This window comes from Alosa alosa, chromosome 16 (assembly GCF_017589495.1).
Source record: "Alosa alosa isolate M-15738 ecotype Scorff River chromosome 16, AALO_Geno_1.1, whole genome shotgun sequence".
In the NCBI taxonomy this organism is placed as follows: Eukaryota; Metazoa; Chordata; class Actinopteri; order Clupeiformes; family Clupeidae; genus Alosa; species Alosa alosa.
The window spans coordinates 7,442,811-7,463,427 of record NC_063204.1 but is presented as its reverse complement, the minus strand read 5'-3'; the positions used below and the strand labels follow the sequence as shown (position 1 = coordinate 7,463,427).

Genomic DNA, 20,617 nt, shown 5'->3' with positions numbered 1-20,617 from the left:
CAGCTGACCTTTACCTGCTTCCTCGCCAGCCTCTGGACATTCCAACTTGACTTTTGCCCTTCTGCTGTTGGACACCCTATGACATGTACAAATGGCCCGGTGTCTTAATGATTGTGTTCATTATGAAAAAGACCTAAGACGGCACAGTCTGTCAGGGTTGCTCTCTCACATTTCACATTTAAACAATTATAAAATAGAATAAATAGAATACATTTTTAGCCATGAGTATTGTTTTAGCAACGCATGCACCCAGCAAGCTACTTTGGCCCACTGTTTTCATTTCCAATAAACATTGTTAATGAGCAGTAGGAGTAGCTGAAAAAATATAGACAAGTAATTTAGTATACAATCAAAAGGATAGTCGGCACAATCATCCTTCTGGACAATGAAGAAACAAGGTTATGTCATTTTTTGGTAAGTAAAGATGTAAAATGTGCTTTTGAGATATAGCATTTTTGTCTGTAAGTGTCCGTCAGTGCTTATCATAATTTGTCAGATTGGACCAATTCTCACTTTATTAGATTGTAAGAGGAGCCAATTTAAAACTCTCAAACCAAAATCAGTCAGTGATTATCATGTCTTTATTCATTACTGTGGGATAAACACAGGAGTCATTACTGCAACACAAGAGCAAGAACTGAAGAGGGTCAGAACTAGAGGGCATGTGGAAAGAATGGGAAGGCTCACCAACTTATTGTACCTCTGCTGCAAGTATGTGTGCATCTCAAATGTATAGGGCAGTGTGTGTGGACACTGTAACTGGACAGGCGAAGCAAAGAGGGACAAGAGTGTGGCTGAGTGGCGGCCAGATGCGAGAAAAGACTGGAGTGTAGAGGACAGCGCAGAGCGAGGGATGGACAGACAGGCGGGGTGATACATCTGTGTCAGCTCAGTACCTGCTCTACTGCTGTAGACATATTTCATGGACGGACATCCTCTACATCACGCCTTCACTGGACGAGGGATGGGACAGAGCGGGAAGGGCAGGGAACCAGGGAAGGACATCCTCTTCATCACGCCTTCACTGGACGAGGGCTGGGACAGAGCGGGAAGGGCAGGGAACCAGGGAAGGACATCCTCTTCATCACGCCTTCACTGGACGAGGGCTGGGACAGAGCGGGAAGGGCAGGGAACCAGGGAAGGAGAGAAAAAGAGGAAGAGAACAAAATGTCATCAGTGCAGTGAAACAGGATGGAATGAGCTCGAGCGCTCTCTTATGTTGTGATTTGTTGTGCTATTTGTCGTGATGCACCCAACCCTTCATCTTTTACAAAACAATATTAGTTGTTCCCTTTCGACAATATGTCAAATAGTTCATTTACGCATGGATGCAGACATGGACCAGAGAACATGTGAAAAGAATTTCTTACAAATTGTTTACTATGATAGCATTTGAAATTATGCTAGATGTAAATGTCTGTTTTGCTCAAATTTACAAAGCATTATGATATAGAGTGATCCAAACCAAATTTCCGATGCTTGTTGGTGTGCATAACTGTATAGCTAAATAGCATTTTAGTGCTTTGGTATATGATCACATGAGGATACTAATTAAAAGCTAATTATTTTTTTTCTGGACAAAGTAGCACGTGCACAGCATTCAGAGAATACTTAGCCACACGCTATCCTCATTTTCGGTCGATTTCAAAATAGAGAATTTCGCTAAGACTCATTAATTTCAAGGCACCACCGCAATTTAATTTGCAACCCCCAGCAACCTTTGGAACAAATGTTCTAGTGAAGGGCGGCCACAGTGATGGCAGGAGCAACAGCCACCATGTTTGAGACGGAGAGGAAATGGCGCTCGCCATCTCGCGTTTCACACAACCAGTTCATAATCACACTAAGGCGAGTTGGCTGGTGTGAAAATAAGCCCATGGTAAACAAACACATTACTGCTCCACATTCATTCTGGCCCAACATGGACCGAGCGGCAGATTGACTTTGACACGTTTCACTGCCAGTGTTTGCGTGGTGAGGCAGAACTCCACTCTCTCTATCTCTCTCTCCCTCCCACCATCTCTCCTCTGTACAAACACCACACACAGACACACACACGCACACACACACACCATACACACACACATGCACACAGGCAGACACACACTCATACTCACACACACACCCCCTCCCTGTGTGTGGGACTCATCTGTCACTCACTCACCATGGTTACGCACCATGGCGGCCAAGGGTGTGCAGACAGATAGAGCTAGAGAGAAGACAATAACATCTGCATTGGCCTCTGGAACACGGGCTTCCCTATTCCCTTCCACACACACACACATACACACACACACAGTGGGAGAATCTGACACAGCAATTCCTAAAACACTGTGCTGAATGTTAAAGCGGAACAAACATTTTCCCCTCTTTTCCCCTCTGAGAGGAATAGTATTCAGACAAAAACAATGACTCAAAGTCGATGGATCAAAGTGCCACGCAAGACCACAAGACTGAGAATAGGGGTTAGCGATCGTCATGATTAAAACACAGATAAGGAAAACAGATGGCGACAGATGCACCCAAAGAGACATAGGATAGCAGCGAAAGATAACTAGCAGGAAGCAATGAGTGGGTCGCTAAGCACAAGGTTGATTGGTGAATGTGTGAGTGGATTGGGAGGGCGGGGCCCTACCGAAGGCATTGGGGAGTCCTAATGCCCAGCTTCCAAACACAGTAGCAGCAGCAAACGCCCACTTGAGCTCTCACTGCAACAACAGCAGTCCCCCCATTTCTGCAGACAACCCGCCCGATTGACACAACCTAGAGTGCCCACTCTCTCACACCCATCCTACACGTTCTGAGTCATCCGACCTAGGACACACTTGACAACCAGCACTCCAAAACACACACACACACACACACAATTAACTCCCTGCACCGAATGTCTAGTTTTGCATCGAAACTTCTGTTTGTATGTGTATGTGTTTATAAGAGAGAGAGAGAGATAAAGAAAAAGAAAAAAGAGAATTTACTCTAAACACAATAAACAGAACTCCACACAGTGACTGCTGCTGTATGATTTTGCGTGTTTTATTGGCATTAATAGGCATCCAAACAAAGTGCTTTGGAAATAGGTCATACAACAATCAGCAAGCACGTGGCGTGCCATCGTGGTGATGCAAACCTGCCACATCGAGATTACAATGAAATAATGAATCAATTTAATAAATAAATAATTTCACCAAATCCAATTTTCAAAAAGCATTCTAAATCCTTCGTTCATATCCACAGTCATACCGCTCAATCAGGGAATTATGCATAGCCTGCTTTACATACAAATCTTTTAAGTATAATAAACAGAAACAATGCTTCCTAGTACAAAGGATTCATAACCGCTGGTAGTAACAATACTATACCATTTACACTGTCAGTGGCATCCAGTGGACACATACCAGCTTTTCATTTATTTTCTGCAGGAATCAAATAATATTAACAGTCCATCAAAGGTTCATCATTACTCTTTGATCATGTAAGCATTCAGGAAAAAAAACTGGGCAACTCAATCTTGCATGTCATATTCATCACAGAGTTATGGAAACGAGGGGAATAAAAATATGACCAGGATAACACAAACAGTGGAAAACGAGGGCTAGGTTAAATGGCTAAGGTTGTGTCATGACAACACCACAGCATATAAGCTCAATTATTAGGCTACTCATGGTACTTACAGAGGTTGGGAGGACATCATGGAGTAAAACATTAAAAGTAATCCAGGTAGAGAAGACACTTGAATGAGTGTTTAGGGGTGCTGCCGCAACGCCTTAGTTTTAAGCCACTACACATTCCAGGTCTAAAAATAAACTGCTAAACTGACTCTTCTGCATAGTTGCAACAGAAAACACAGTAAAACTCGCTTCATGCCAAGAAACTGACTTCATGTCCTAACACCCACTTTGGAAGAAAAAACTAAACAGGGGCATCCTAAGGAGGGCATTGAAAAAAGAAAACAAAAGAACAAAAGTTTGTGTAAAGTTAAACTCTCTCTCTCTGCCAATGCTCTCTCCGTGTAGCACCAGCCCTGAACAAACCTAGCACTCTCGCCCTTAAGCCCTCCGCCCCAAACAAACACACACACACACACACAAATCACTATTGCGCTTCCCATCCGACTACATCAGGGGTCAGAGTTCACTCCCTCCCCTTGGTAACAGCAGAACACACAGCGGCGTCTAGACGGGTCAAGGTGGGCCGTGCCCCCTCTTCTCACCCCTTCCCCTTCGCCGCTTCCCTGCGGATCCTTCCGGAAGGAGGGGTCAGCGCTGGCCAAGTGCAGGATACACAGGAAAGTGGTGTTGTGGGTGTAAGTGCTGGTGTCCAGGAGGTGGTTGGGGGGGGGTCCTCCCTCTGCTGATCAAAGCCCCCTGCAGGGTGCGAGGGCCAGGGGCTGCAGAGGGCAGTGAGGGCACGGCCTCTGGATGGGCCCGGGCTCCAAAGCCCATTGTTTGCGCGCTCCCCGCCTCTTCCGCTGCCACTGATCACATTAGGGCACGGCCTTTCACCAGCCCCGTCCCGCTCTGACAAACACATGCACACACACACACACACACACACACACACCAGCACACACAAAGGGGTGACTCTGCACCCCTTTACCATCTGGGGAGCTAATAACACCCCCCACCCCCACCCCCCCAAAAAAACAACACAAAAAGAAGTGGGGCAGGAGAGAAGGCTTTGTACCCCTCCCTGTTCTCCACTACTCCGCTCTCTCTCTCTCTTCCAATAAACGCAGGCTGTTCCAACAGAAGCACAGACAGACAAGCAAACATACTGTAGAGCTTCCTGGTCCACATGGAAATCACCCTACAATCTATGTGGGTATGAATGCGCAGAGATAGGGCTGCAGCTAACAATAGAAAATAATACATCTAAACCCACCATCTATACCGTTTTTGTTTACAAAAACACCACAAGAAGTCCCAGGGAGATGAGTAATATAAACAGAGTGCATCTGTTGCTATTTGTTACTTACATCGAAGCGAACATATGAAATGGGCCTAGCTAGCGTATTGTTTTATTCAGCACAGCAACATCGGAGCTCATGGTGGATTCCATTTTTTGTTCTAAACCCAGCTGGAGTTTTCCGATGCTGAGGGGGTACTGCACAAAATCACCTTGAATCCTATTTAATCTCATGCTCGTCCTGGGGTTGCAGAAGCTACAGGAGACCTTAATTTCCTTGTTTATGGGCTAATTCCTCCTGCATCAGTCTTAATTACACAGGACTGGCTTTTTTAAACAAGGCTTTATATAGACATACAGATCTGGTAACATAGTTCATAGTTCACTATCTGGTAACATAGTTCAGTTCACATAACAAATACTGAAACACAGACAGACTAATAGACAGACAGACAGACAGGAAGATGGGAGATGGAAAGAAAACCAAAGAAGAGAAACTGTCCCACTAAAGAGACCATTGGAATGCAAGATAGAAAGCTTTATTTTGACACTGCTTGTGTGGGGTTTGCGTGTGGTGTGTGTGTTTGTGTGAGAAAGAGAAAGACGCCGTACGCGTTGGACAGCAGTGTTCTCAGCGGAACCGGCGCACTCCTGAAGCTTCACTGGGGGAGAGCTGCAACTGCCACGCTGCACGAGGAGAAATGATGTTGTTTGGGATTTTTCTCCTTTGTGGATGGAGACAGCAAGCAGAGTGACGCTGATGCAGCCAGAAGCTCCTAACGGCAACAACATCACAGTGATTACTGAAAAAATGGACAGGCTGTGCCAATTCAGTCGGCAAAAATAAATGTTACCTCTTATCTCTCAGATGAGTATCGGCGCAGATGTCATCTATGTGCAGTGCAGATTCAGTCTCCACTTAATCAGTGGAAGAAGCGGTTCCATATTATATTCCCCTTGCCCGCCTTAGCCATCCTGTGATACTCGTACAACACTGATCTCAAAATCGGCCCACTACTATACAACAAAAAAAAATCAACAACCTCTACTACCTACAAAATGTTTTCAATCTATGAACTCAATCTGCATTACATTACATCTACGCAAGTGAAATATTACTGATAGGCGATTTGCGGGGAAATGTGTTTGTAAGGTTTATTCAGTTATATGGCATCGTTTTTTCACTATCCTCCATTTTCGCTACGGCCTACCAAAGACACAGGAAATCTGCATGGTTTGTGCACTGCATTGTACCTTCTTTGTTCTTTGTTTCCCCAGATGAATAAATACATGAATGGATCAGTAAAAGGCCATCCTCAGCTTGAGTGAGCCTCTGGTCATGTGTCAAGTGAATAGTGTCCCTCTCTCTGCGCTTCAGATTGGGGTTTGATGGACAGCCCTGCAAAAAGCAAGCCTGTGCTTCCATGTGTCTATGTCTGCCTTTCTCTCTCTCCCTCTCATTCTGTGTATGTGTGTGTGGTGTGTGTACACATGTACGTGTGTGTGCATGTGTATGTCTGTGTGTGTATAGGTGTGTGTGTGTGTGTGCGCATGTATGTGTGTGTGTGTGTGTGTGTGTGTGTGTGTGTGTGTGTGTGTCATGTATGTGTGAGTGTGTGTGTGTGTGTGTGTGTGTATAGGTGTGTGTGTGTGTGTGTGTGTGTGTGTGCGCATGTATGTGTGTGTGTGTGTGTGTGTGTGTGTGTGTGTGTCTGCATGTGTGTGTGAGCACGCATGTGTGTGTGTGTGTGTGTTTCCTCAGTGGCAGTGTTTGCCTGCAGGCTTTGACTAATGAAAGCCTGGCCCGGCATCTTTATTACCCTGAGTGGGAATGGCAGACCAAAAGCTTGTGGAGAGTGTGGAGAGAGGGACCATGCACAGAGACACAGAACACAGCAGGAACATTACACATGATTACATCTCCTTCAGCACAAAGAGACACTTTTAAGTGAACGGTGCTGCCTGGTGTGTCTGGTCAAGATGTACCTCCCGGTTGGGAAAAATGTACCGATCCCATGAAAAGATGCTTTAAACCAACATAAGTCAGCGTGATCATGTTAATGAAGTTGAATGTGTTTGAAAATCGCACATGCTGTCAATGCTTTGTGTATTCACACACATTAAAACAGCAGAGTCTACGGAAAAACTCCAGAGTCTTCAGCAGTTAAAGTTTTGCTACTTCTGTTGCTTATTAACGGGTGGGCGTATAGAGCTCTTCCTCTGTGGAGTTCTTAACAGGGGGAGTGCACAGGAATTAAATTTGGAATGAAGGCGTATTCCAGTTTAAAAGCTCCTTTTTTCATGCACCATGGTGCCAGACTGAACCTGCGGAGCATGGCACAAATTCTCCCTCTCACAGATTTCCCGGCGTTATTTTGAATTGAAACTGTTAAGGGCTGCACATTTTTGTGTGCGCGAAAATAACATTTCATTAAAAACAGACAGAGACTGCACTGCACCAGGTCTAACAGTGTGGAGCTGTCCACTGAATACACAGATGTGGCTAAAATAGGTATTGTATGAGTCAACCAAAACCAGAAGACGGTGAAGGCACATCTCAAGTACAATGATTGCACTCCTTGGGTTTCGATTAGACCTGATGGCATACACCACCTAATAGTTAATTTAGGCAGTTCTCCTTTTTGATGGCTAAGCCGGTGGCATTTTGGTAATCATATCTATAGTCGTCCGTAATGTGTGTATGTCAATTCCTTCAAAATGGTTACTTGCAATTTCATGAGGGGGAAAGTGGTGGTTCTCTCAGAGCACATAACTTCTGTGAGGTAGCGATCCAGAACACGTAGCACCAGCACATATCAAACACCTGAAGTCTGCATTACAGAGTTTTCCTTAATAAAAGGCAATCTTTGCTCAGAATAACCTGAGCCCTGTACCTGTCTCTCACCTGGAGCGGACCATAACTAATCAGCAGGTATTTCACTTCCTCTCACCTGTTCTCCCTAAGCATCTCACAATATTATAAAGCAGAGACATGGGGATTACACACACACACACACACACACAGATAGACACACATACACTCACAGAAACATTCCAATTACTCTGGCCTTTTGAGTGTGGGTGTGCACTGCACTGCATGTGTGCATGTACCAGCCAGTTAGGTGTGCAAGCTCCACTTCAAGCTTTCCTCTGCCTTCTTCAGGCATTTCCCCAGTCAGGGAAGGGGATATTTGGCAATGGAAGAGTCTTGCACCACATGTGAGGAAAGGGGAGGAAGAGAGCCGATAAGAAGCCAGTGTGTTTTTGGTGTGCAACTCTATCGCTGAGCTCGGGAGTATAACCCACCAGAGAGAGGATTTTTCTTGGTGTGAGGAGGGGGGTATGAGCCACAAACCCCTTGCTTACTCCTTACCTGTTTCCACAGGGCAGGGAAAGAGTGATATGAGAAAAAAGGGAAGCGGCAAAGGTAGAAAGCGCAAGAGGAAAAGAAAGAGAGACAAGAAAACAACAGCAGGAAAGTGCGAAATACGCAGAGGGAGACAAGACTAATGAAGAGAACAAGACATGCCGAGAATGACACAGAAAAGGAGAGCAAGTGAGAGGTACAAAGATAAACAGGGACAGAGAGAGCGGGAAAAAGAGAGAGACACAGAGAGCGGGAAAAAGAGAGAGACACAGAGAGCGGGAAGAAGAGAGAGACAGAGAGCGGGAAAAAGAGAGAGACAGAGAGCGGGAAAAAGAGCTGGACGAGAGAGTTGGAAAAGAGATAGATTGAGATAAAGAGAGAGAGAGAGTGAGAGAAAAAGAGTGACACAAAGAAAAGGATGCAGGAAGAGATCCTATAGGGAGAGTGGCCAGCAGACGTGCCTGTCTAGAGGTCAGTCCTAATGAAGTGTGGACTTGACCTCTGGTCACTGAGCCGCCGGGCCCCCAGGATCTGACTGCCCTCCTCCCAGGGGTTAATCCTGCTCAGGCCCTGACTTGATGGGAGATAACATGGGGCTGTTTGGTCCACAGCCCCTACTAGGGCTGTCTCTCTCTCTGACTCTCTCTCTCTCACACACACACACACAAATACACAGACACACACACACCTCCCCATGGTGTTGGGTGTTAAAGTGTGAGACCAAACGTGAAATTGATATTTTCGGTGGCTGTGTGTTTAAACCTGCCCCTTCCACCCACACACACTGGCAGTGTTAATTTGGGTGTTTCTCTGAAATGCCCTTTAACTGGAGCTTATACACTTGACCTTTTATATCCCCCAAAATCATTTTCTCCCCATTAACTTGTGCCTGCTTCTCACCTCTCATCACATGCTGGTAGCGAGTAGCCTTATCGGACTACAGGGGGGTGAGGGGGGTTTGATCGTGTCATTGTTCCATTAAAATGGTCAGTCAAAACAGGTTCAGGGAAATCACACTTCTCGAATGTCAGAAAGGGTCAGCATATTAAATCCCAGCTAGGGAACAGTTGCGGAATACAATTACGAATTTGCAGTGAAAAACAAAAAAAGAGACGTTTGGCCAATGATTGAATCATCCCTGTTTATGGGGGCATCATTTTGTGTCGCTTACTGACAATCTTGGTTCCATCAAATAGAAATGCATTTATTTATTGAAAATTAATTACCAGAGACCTGTGGTAGATTTATTTTTCAGTGTGGTCCAGTGGTCCAGACCCATCCCAAGCCTATGTTAATCAAAACTGCAAATGAAAAACATTGGTGCGGTATAATTTTGCCAATTACTTTAATCTTTCAGGCATATATTTGTTATTCCAACTTTGATTTGATTACGCCTAATGCGGGTGGTTTAGAAGTTGTTTGCTAATAATGACTAGCTCATTGCATACTTGAAGTGATACTAAACACAGGTGAATATCAAGTAGGGTTGTTTTGCATTTTTCCACCAAAATGATGGGTAGAGTGGGAATAAATGGGCTTGAGGCAGACAACAGACCTGTCCAGAGCGAAATAAACATTACGACCTACCACCCATTTCGCCAAGGAGACTGCAACGTCATGGTTGGGTGTTGGGGAGCGCCGCACATGGCTCTATTAGCTCTACCGTATAGCATGCAATTTGTGGCTCCCGTTTGTCGAGAACCATCTGAACTTCTGGCTTGATTTTCATGAGTATGAAATATTATGACTTGAAAGCTTTATTAAACATTTGGTGCGAGGGCATGTGCTGGTGGATCTCTTGGGGTGGGGTGGGGGTGGGTCACTGAATGAAATGATAAGACCTGTTCATCAGCTGTTTTAGCGACAAGCTGTGGCATGCTTGTTCTCATCTCCACCGTACGGGCTAATTAAAAGCCCATCAGACACAGGAACGCAGCTGCTGTGTGTATAGGAGGCACAGGCAAGGAGAGAAAGAGAGAGAAGAGATGGAGAAAACGAAGTGTGTATGGGGAGAGAATGAGTGAGAGAGAAGGGAGAGAAGAGAGAGAGAGAGAGAGATGGAATAGAAGATGAGATTTCATTAAAATACACTGCAGTGCCTTTGGGGACCTTGAAGATATGAGTGAGGCTCTCTCCCTCCCTCCCTCGCTCTATTCCCCAACTTAATGAAAATATTCACATTCCCTAATAAACAATCCAATAACATTACCACGGATGTCTCTGGCACACAATCAGCCCAAGCCCAAGGTTGCTCTCCGCTAGCTCAGAACAAAAGCACTCTATTTACTCAGCAGCTACACACATCGTTGATGGGAGGTCTTCAAAAAGAAACAACCAACCTAACTCTCAAAACTGAGCTGAAATAGCTCAAACAAATTGTCAAGTGTAATCAAGTGTGTATTTGTCCAGTCAAAATCAGGTAAGGTTTTCTCTACATAACATACATAAAACACACATACAATTCTGACCGCATGAATCCTGCAATACGCAAAAAAATAATTTGAAAAGTGTGCAATTGGTGCCAAATCCTTCCTTTGATGATCTCCCCACTTCTTTTTACATTTCGAGTGACATCTAAGTCACTCGAAACTTTGTAGATATTTACAATTGCTTTAATGTGTTTTGACTGACTTTTGGAATAGTATGGGTGAGAATGAAATTTTCTTCTGGGTTTACTCAAAACAGATCACATGCAAATCAGTCTCACTGGGCATAGCAGAGAGGCCAGCACCACTCTCAAAGTATAGCATGTACACGATGGCCTCTGATTAAAACATTCCCATGAACACTGACTGGAGCAGTGCATGTTCTATTGCAATGGAGCTGAAGGTCAAACTCAGTAAGTCAGTTATTCTACCAAATAGCAGATCGTTAAGGAGCACAGACCACTGAACTTACTAAGCCACAAATATCACCCAATCCACTCATAGCCACACACACACACACACACACACACACACACATCCAAAAAAAAACACACCCATACCCCTCCTCTCCTATACCTTTGTGGTAGGAAGATCACAGGCAGGGCGTAGTGTGTCCTGAATGTAGCGTAAGAGCAGAGAACAGATTGAGTAGCAAGCAAACCCCCCCCCTCCCCCTCCCCATAGACCCAACACAAAATCCCACTCTGAGAAGCCTCACACCCCAAGACTTTATGTTTTATAGAGCAAGAGTCGATTGTTTTTAGGCAAGTCGTGGAAAATCCATTCTTATTCCAACCAAGAGGCCGCTCAGATTGACAGGTTATAAATGATTTGGATGATTTTTTAATATACTGCACTGTTGCATGCTGATGAGAGGTTGTGTGTTGTTTTGAGCTATATGTTTCAATTTCATATGGCGGGTGGCTTTTGCTCATTCAGATTGACAAGTTTTACTCATTTGGAAGCCTAGGCCAGGAATAATGGTTATACTATGAATGTGACAAAATTACTTTGGCCTTCAGAACGACTCCAACATATTAACTAGTAGTTTGAAGCAGTCTGAGTGGTACCATGTAAACTATGTTTTGAGTTAAACACCATGGAATGTTTCAATATGGTTAAAAAATATCACTATATAACCAGTTTTGAAATATACTTTTCAAAGACATATTTAGGCAAGACTAAGTACGTAAAATATTGAAGTAGTGAAGTAATACCCTGAAAATGAATAATGCAATATTAAATATGCAATAGTTAACTTTTTGCTGTATAAAAATCAAGGTTTTAAAATCATGAATATAAACATTGTGAGTTACTAGCAGGCTATTTTAATAAGGCAATTGGACACAAATATTTTTTCTCCAATGTATCATAGTTAGGAAAAGTGGCCTCTACAACAATCCAACATTGTTGACGGTCTGCAATTGTTTAAAACAGTTTTATATTTTACACAAGTGTTGATGCTCGCCATTTAATGATCCTGATATGAGCCTCCTCTACAGGGTGCTGTCCTTCTGTTTTCTATAACTTTCAGTATAGGTAGTTCCATAATTCATACACCGTACCGTCAGCCTCACCATCATCATAGGCAAAAAGCCAAAAAAGTTGGTTCTTCTCCTGCTCAAGAAAAATGGTAAAGATGTCTCAGAATCACAGTAATAATTTGGAAATGCTCCCTGGAGTTGTTAAAGTGGTCTGTTTCAACTTTGCATAGTTCTCTTTTCAGACTTTTGTAGGATGTACCACTTCTTAGTAACAATTTACATCGATTTAACACTAGACAAAAGAAAAAGGTTTTGTTAGCTTTTTTAACAGATCTACCAGGAGCGGTGGACCCCTTACATCATCTTTTCTTAACCTAGATCATTCCGTTTTGTTTTTACTATGTATGTGTAGATGCAATGTCTAATAGGTAACAGTGTCTCACTATGTAGGTTGTCCTGTCTAAGTTCTTATATATCAGGTGTCCCCCAAGGTTCAGTCCTTAGGCCAATTTATGAAACAATACATTTAATCTGAACAATGGTCATCTAGATTTGCATTGCTGTACAACACCATGCAGGTTTCTCTTGAAAATATGGAGCCTTCCTATAGTTTACTGCAAATGGGTGACATGGGCACCTAAATTGCTTCAAGACAAGATTAATAATATTCACATGAACAGACATTGTTGGTCATAGAGGCCTTACTCTGTAATCTGCATTTAACACTTCACAGCATACAAGAATTTCCTTCTTGAATTTCCCCTTGGGGATCAATAAAGTATCTATCTATCTATCTAGAAATCAACCTTGTATAAACATTTGGGAAATCTGACTGGACTGAATAAAAGTTTGCTGTCAGAGTTCACTTTTAATAATTTTGTTTAAAAGTTGTGCTCAAAGGTTTTAACTTGTTTTACAGGTGCATTGGTCGTCTTTCCGTATGTCTAATGTAAAGGTAGAATCTGGTGACACTTTAAAACACAGTGCACAATTCACATTCAAGTACTGTATGACAAGGTTGACTGGCCTGTGCTACAACAGAGAAATGCTGGTCATTGTGGTTAAAACCCATTTTACATTTTAAAAAGTACCATCAGATTTGTTATGCTTTTTCTCTTTTGGATAGCTCCAGATTCTGTGCAGGTCAGTGTCTCACTCGATCATCTTACATTTCATGTTCCAGATATTTATCACTGTGTTGACGAAGTAATCGCTTCACTTTGCTGACCCTCATACTTCACCCGGGATGAAAATGCTGAGGCTGAGCTCTATAGCAATATTAAGTCTTGATTTTGTGTGATCCTACAATTTTGAAATCTATTAAATTGTAGCCATGTCTGGTCATTACCATTTTTATTTGTTGTTGTTTGTTTGATTCATTTTGATAAGGCCTTTATTTTTTATTCTTGTTATTTTCACCGCTTCTTTCTTCTTTCGCATTTTCAGTGCATATAGTATGTAGTCATATATTGCTATAACTAAACGGATCTTGCACTTAAAACACTTTGAACGTAAACTTATTGTTATTAGTTGCTATCTTACTGATCTAAGGGGTGTACTCCACTTTTTCCAATATTTTCAGTCGTTTCCTAAATATGTCTTTAGAAGATCTAAACAAATGTTACAACAATAATAATTTGTAACTGTACAACAATACGCTTCCACTTTTAGAAAGCATCTAAACAATTTTTTTTCAAAAACAAATGCTGATATATCACAAAATATTCCGCGCTATCACATTTTTCATAATACGTAAAATGTTATATTGTAGATCGCAGATTGATAAAATCACACAGACTATCATTGGACTACTATGGCCTAAATGTTGATATATTACACAATTTCCTGTGCGTGTGATTGGTCAAATATTAGGGGGAAAATAAAAAGCGGCATTGCATTTGACACTCAGATCAGTGCAAGACACAATATCTACTGTGCTCGGATGGCATTCAGCTGCCCAACAGACGTACAGTCGAAGCGCTGGCATTGAGTAGTGTGTGTTTCCGCTGAGCTACCATAGCACAGTACATGGGCAAGGTTCTCCATCTTCCCCCTGAACAGTGCACCCTAAAATGGAGGCCGCTACCCCACTGCAGCCCACTCTGCTTAACTCAGGGGGGCAGCTGTGTGGAGAATCACCCTGCTACGCCACCATCAGGAGAGAAAGAGAGAGAGGGAAGGAAGACAAGGGAAGAAAAGCAAGGCATAGCGGGGAGAGGGTTTGCATTTCTTTTTCTGTCAGGGCAGGCACATCGCCAACACAGTCCTTTAAATGCTGCTGCTGCTGCTGTTATATGGAATATGCCAGAACACTGCCAGACAGGGAGAGCTGCAATGCCAAGAAAAGATACCTGCCACTCACAGGCAGACAGGCAGTAGGGGGTCGCTGTTGGACCAACAGTACTCTGCACAATAACAGCCAAAATGGCCGAGCTACAATGCTCACCAACACAGTCGCGCCCATAACACATTTTCAGCCACATTTCGACTTCGTCTGTTTTAGATGTGTCTTAAATCAGATCGACATTACTATTGTTCCTGCACAGGAACCCATGACTGCAAGACACTGCCAGGAGGCATTTAAGCTCAGACGAAGTCAAGCTATCAGGAAAACAGTAGTACTTTTAGCTGAGTTATGACAGGTCTGAAGCCCAAAGCGTGCAAATAAACCCATCTAATTATTTCACTCAATGAAGAGATCAGGAATGAGTATTTACATGAAGTGATGGGTAGACATGACAGGATGGTGGAGCTGAAAGTGCGATTACTCAGCGCGAGCCTTAACACAAGGCTTGACAAAAAGATCTGACCTCCAGTGCTATTAGCCCCTCCAGTGCAAGCAAGCATACTCATCTGCCTGCAGGCTCCCCCACGTTCACGCCATCACACACCTTTCCCTGACAGAATTCCTGTCATTCTTCCATGGCATGCCCAAATGCGCTTGGCGGAGTGGTACACAGGACATTTTTCCTGAAATTCACTTTGAGCATCGAAGCGCCTCAGCTACCGACAGATCTCTGCTGGCACACTCAAAGGCCAAACACATATGACATAGTAGTAGAACTCAATTTAAAAGGCTCTGGGACTATTCTTGTCCTGTCTTATCCTCTACCCAGTAAAAGTGAACACAAATATTGCAGTTATTTACTGGCCAGAAAACAGTAATTTGAAAGCGGTATAGCGAAACAAGTAAACGGTATAGCGAAACAAGTGAAATTCAAGTACACACTAATATCTGCATATATGCAATGTATTGTCGTTAAAACAATTACAAAACACTAGCAGTGAATAATTGCATGGCTCGTTAAAATTGCAGGGTATGGGTATTGGGGTGTTCATTTTGAAAACCAGACCTTATACTGCAAATGGGCATTCAGAATGTTGACCTATAAATGTAAAAAGATTATATATTGTTTTTGCCCAAAAAATGAGCCCTACATGTATGTTTGGTTAAAAGTCGGCTTTCGTATAGACTTTTAATAATATGTAATATATACAGATATATTTCTGTACGGAATATGCCCGTGTTTGCATTAATAAAGGTCGGTTCTGTTTTTATTTTAGAAGTCAGGTAAGGTCAGGTAACATTAATGTTCCTTATTATACTTATCACGTCAGTCCAGACACTTATCCTAACTCACTTCAATACGTCCTATCTCTACGTCTGACCCTAACCCAGACTGTAGTTTATTTTGTAAGAATACAATGTATGCACGCAGTAGCCTAAACTGTGCATATTTAATCATTATTAAGTGGATAGTCCCCAAGGCTACTGAAATTACTAAGATGGGACATAAAGGTATATTCGTACAATTCTGTAGGTGAAGTAGCTATATGGCAACACTTGATTCTTGAGTTTTCTTGAGTTAATTTTTTAAAAGATAAATTAAATGGCTCAGCCATCCTTTCATTTAAAATATACTGATAAATTTGAAACGTAAAAAATATGCCAATACACAACATTAAAATTGTTCAACATTGTGCTGTTTTAATTTTTTTAAAAATCCAATACATCAATATTATCGCGTATGCAGAAGATAAAATGCAATCAAGACGAAATAATATCAAAACTATTTGCAAAAATATCTAATACACATATGAAACCTGGCAAGAGAGACGTAAATAGGCCAAAGCAACTAGAGAAATGTGAAGACTCCTGTCTACACACACAGGCAATCAACATACGAACTACAGCACTGACCAAATACCACCAACATATATGTCATAAAACACTTAAGCAGCTGCTGATGAAGTGATCTGTTGAGGCTAGCCAGTGGGAGATAAATAGAGTAGAGTGGTAAACCCATAATAGCCCATCATGTCAGGCTGGGGCCCACAGGACATTTCCAGCAGCACATGAAAGCCGCAAAACACAGACAGTTCCTGTGATCAGCCGGAGGAAAGCCCAGTACCCCTGAAAAACCCTGTTCCCCCTGTACACTAGAACATGCAGCAACACATTAGCTCCTGGAGACCGTACCATCATGGGATTACAACCTAATGTCTTTTTTATGCACAACCTAAACATGCCTCTCAGTTGCACAAGTTTTCACGCCTACCCGCTCAAAAACAACTTAAATGGGAAACACTGTGGAATTTATTACATTTATCTAGGGCAAATGCAAGAAGATGTGATCAAGACTAAATAAATGAAGTGGTAAATGTTGAATTGAGAATGAAATATACTAGATGACCTTGAGGGAATGCATGAAACTCAAGCGCATTGTCCACTAACAAAACAGCACATCAAACGCAGCACTCTCAATACTAACAGAATCTCCTGCTTCCCCTCAATGTATGTTTAAAGTGGACTGTCAAATTGATGTGCATGATACTGTTGAATGGTCAATCACTAGGGTTATGCATGCCATTTGTTTTTACAAAATTAAATCAAACATATCACAATAGGACTGAAAGAGGACTAAAATGTTCTGGTGAAATTAAAGAAAAAAGGTTTTTAGCTGTTGCATGCAAATTTGAGAACCTGACATAAATTCTAATACATGAATATGGCAAAGCGATACAACCATGAGGTAAATGCTCTCTACCAAAACCCGCACTGGCAGCCATCTTGTTTCACTAGCGTATAGCAGAACAGCCAGCTTGGTCATATGACTCCACCATGTTTATATAACAGTGGTGACAGAGCAGAGCTGACTGGCTCACAGAAATACTGTGTGGTGAACCAGCAAAACTGAAAACTGAGCACTCAGATGAAAGCAACAGAGCATTATTTTATTTAGGAGTATCAGAGGGATTAAATGGAACATTACGGAAACATTTTAGACTACAAGTAGACTACACATTCATGGCCTCTTCCAGAACTCATAGGCCTACTGATGTAAAAAAAAAAGCTTAGAAGTAGCTCACACACTGAAACTGCAATTTTGAAATTGTACAATTGCAAATTGTAACATTTCAAACTGCAGTAGGCTACAACCAATATGAAACAAGCAATGTTACTTATACTGTTTCATCTATGACAATATAATCTTCAAAAATAAATAAAATGGAAAATGTATAGATTAATAACACTCAATGTCGTTTTTCAGCAAATAGGCGATGTAGGCTACGTAGGCCTTTGGCTGAGCTTGACTGTCAGTGGCAATCTTTTAACTTCACTGAATATGGAAAAATTACTGTTCATGCTTAGAAGAACTTGTGTGAGACAACCTCTCTCTTGTGACAGGTAATGGCTATGGGTTGCTTTCCACCCTGACAAGATAGCGCCACCCTTTGAGCACCCCACGACAGGATCAGTTGTAGTAAACTAAGACAAGGCTGTATAGGCTTTGGTTAGACACAGGACGGGAGGGGGAGAATCTATCTAAGTTAGAAAATTAGATAAATATGCAATGCCATCAGTTCATGTGTCACAAGATGTCAGCAGTCAGTCAAAAACCTCTGTGACCAGAAACTATGCAAACTAACATGTGGGACACCTGCTGATGTCAGATAAAGTTTACATTGACAAAGGATAGCCTATGTTTTTGCAGTAGTAATGGCTGGTTATTATTATTATGGTCAGAGGTTTCAATGGCGATGTCGCTGTGGCTTCAAAGTCCCTGCAGCATAACAAAGTGGCCACCTGCTTTCGCGCCTTTGAGGGTTAACAACAGACGTGCACGTGTGAGCAAGGTGCGTCACCTGCGCAGACCTCAGACTGTAGGCTACAAATCTGGTAGCAAGCGTTCCTCCATCGAAAACACACATTTTATTATTATAGCGCACATTCACAACACTGCGCAACGGCAACCGGCAGCGTCAAGAATATCCTGTTTGGCTACAAAGATGAAAGACAGCCGCGACGTCAATTCAAACGCTTATCGTTTTTGCCAAAAACAAGAGTTCGGGCAGCCTATAAATTACATACTTCCATCGTATAGATAGACTAAGCTATGCATTAGCAGTCTGATTCAGTAGCCTGTGCGCTATAGGCTAAACATGAGTCGTGTCCCCGCCAGGCTGAATTAGAAGAAAGACTTGCGCCCCACCACGGTCGTCTTACCTGTGAAATAATGAACTGTCTGGTGATAAACACTGAATAAAACTTTGGATGCGTTACAAGACTATGTTGTTTTTTGACAACGATTGGTCTAACATTGCTTGCTGATAGAAAAAACACGTAGTCCCATTCCGTTTTCTCCGTTTTTCGAATGGATATGGAGCGAGAGTCTTAAAACTCCATCACCAATTTTTATCAGTTTCAGACAGACTCCAGACACTCTCTGGCCAGTTACGTGCACTGTCTACGTCGCGCGTTCCCGATCGTCTCGGAAACCCGCGGCGCCTCAGACTGACGCGCTGTAGACCAATCGCATCTTGAACCTGTGGGTGCTATCCAATAACAGACGGATAAAAACGTTAACCTCTGACTGACACCCTGGATACAAGAGGAAACTGCGTTCACGAACGTTATTGCACAGCAATGATTATAAACGCTCTATAGATCAGTCTACTTCTTTACATTCTACCTTTATAACGCAGAGGTGGGATGAGCCCTAAGAATGAGGTTCAATTGACAACATAACGCATGCATAACACTGAAATTGGATAGGGGTGGATGTTTTTGAAAACAAAACAAAAACTAAAAGAACTTCAGGTGAGGGAAGGCAGTCTGTAAATGTATCAAGCTAATATGTACAAAAATGAGTGGAAGTCGCACAGGGCTTCACAAGGACATGCCCCAGAGAGCTAAAATGTTTTTTTATGTTTCAGTTTTAAATTTCATTGCATGATATTAAATCCTGTGGCATAGCCTAATATTCAGGCATGTCCATTATTCCAAAAATCCACCACAAGAGAAAACAAAAGAGTTATCAATGTCTGTTTTAGGAGCACAGCATTTGTCTAAATGTGGACTTTCTAGAGTTTGTTTGTTTAGCAAGAAACTGTTGAATGGTATTTCCCATTTACCATCTTTCAGCATTCCAGCCCAATTGTTAGGGGGAGCTGATAGGAATAGAATCAAGAGGTTTAGCATAATGGAAAATGACAGTTCTACTCTCTGCATTATTGGAAAGACAACCATGTCACACTTGCAAGAGGTAAAATAAAATTCCCTTTTACATGTGAGGGTATGGTCAGAGCCAACAATAAAATCGTCACAATAAAAAAATACTTTTTTACATTCCAAAAGCAATCAGATTTAGGCTAGGCTGTAATTATCTTGAAACATTTGCTGTGTTAAGTGTATTAGGCTATTAATTGACATTTAAAAAGAAAAAAAATATTGTTTAAATATTGGTTAAAATGATCAAATTAATTTTAAAAAAATCTAGAGTTTAGAGCTATTTACGCCTAAATGAAATAATTCAAGCTTTTTCTCTTGGCCAAATAGTCATTGACTTTAACTATATTTTCCAAACAGGCGTTTTATCTATTAGCCTACAGAAACTTCCTTGACATTTACCTTGCAAAGATAAAAAAAAGGTTTATTTGTTAGTAAATGAGACTGATACTCACAAGTGAAAAGCTCCCCCCATTTGTGAAGCCTGAAGAGAAGGAAAATATTGTCAAATTTCAACATTTAATAAAAACACTTGCATTCATGCCTGCCACTTTATATTCACTGACTTGAAGACTAAACTCAGAATAAAATTTGTATCTCAAATGCACCTTTTATTCTAAATTCAAGGAATAACTGTGCAACCATGGGACCTTTTTATTCAGAATTTGAAACACACTTTTCTTGAAAATGATCGCCTGAAAATCGTCTGGTCATCAGTGATTTATTTTCAAAGCCTTTAAGTAGTCCCAATTTGACTTGCTGGTCAACGAAGTGTGGGCAGCATAAACTTCTTAGTGCATGTCTCCTGATACTTTTATGGGAAAATCTTATTTTTCTACAACCACCTATTCTCAAAGCCTTCCTGTTCAGTGTTTCAAATGAAAAAAAAAAAGTATTGCTCCCATTACATTAGAGATTAGACACT

The 20,617-nt window shown here is 42.0% G+C and overlaps 1 long non-coding RNA gene across 1 annotated transcript; it reads right to left on the bottom strand.

Moving 5' to 3' along the window:
* Positions 1–559: 559 nt before the first annotated feature.
* Positions 560–18,929, bottom strand: LOC125309334. Its single transcript, XR_007196114.1, has 2 exons — positions 18,691–18,929; positions 560–1,106 (listed from the first exon to the last, which is right to left on the bottom strand). It is a non-coding gene; the product is annotated as an uncharacterized LOC125309334 (long non-coding RNA).
* Positions 18,930–20,617: the final 1,688 nt, after the last annotated feature.